Source organism: Tarenaya hassleriana, unplaced genomic scaffold (genome assembly GCF_000463585.1).
Source record: "Tarenaya hassleriana unplaced genomic scaffold, ASM46358v1 Cleome153, whole genome shotgun sequence".
NCBI classification, from domain to species: domain Eukaryota; kingdom Viridiplantae; phylum Streptophyta; class Magnoliopsida; order Brassicales; family Cleomaceae; genus Tarenaya; species Tarenaya hassleriana.
The window spans coordinates 37,216-37,985 of NW_010964952.1; positions in this window are offsets into that span (position 1 = coordinate 37,216).

Sequence of the window (770 nt, forward strand, 5' to 3'; positions counted from 1 at the left end):
TTTTCCGAAAATTAAACCGAAATTAGGGTTAAATCACTTTATAAGAAAGTGATTAGAACCCTAATTAAGGAGAGAGTTTGAGCAGCCGACTTTTGGCAGAAAAGTGTGAGTTTTTGGTGAGATCCAAAAAGACTCAACAAGTTCTAAGTCTCGTTTTCTCAAAGTGCACAAATCGATCAGAGATTCGAGTCCTAGCAGACAAGTTCCAATCGTTGGAATCCATCCCGAGGTGTGGATACGTGTAGAGGGCGAGGTAATCTTCCTGCCTTTCGTGATCGGACGAATTCTTCAGTTGATACAGGCCCCGGATCGATTGAGGTAAGCGTTCTAACGTTTCTGCGATTTCAATAGCAGCATGGTTCTAGGGTTTATTAATTTTTGTTTTATATCCGCTGCGCAAACCCTAGAATCGATCTCTTAGGAATAGGATTCGCTCATGAGATCCCAGGAAACCCAACACTGCGACCCATGGAGAAGGATCTACAGATCTGCCGTTCGTTGCCTGACCGAAAGGTTCCTGTGAGAAATCTAAGAAAAAAGCAAGCCGTGTCGCGAAAACGGCATCCGTCGTACCTTTCATCTTTCGTTTCCGTTGTTCCTGTAAAATGACCCTCCCACGACGCTTTTCTCTAAGATTTCCAACAGAAAACCTTCGGTCACGCAACGAACGGCAGGTCTGTAGATCCTTCCCCATGGGTCGCAGGTCTCTGCAGGTGGAATGCAGGTGGGCAGGTCCCTCGGCTCTACACAATGACCCTGTCCAGACGCAT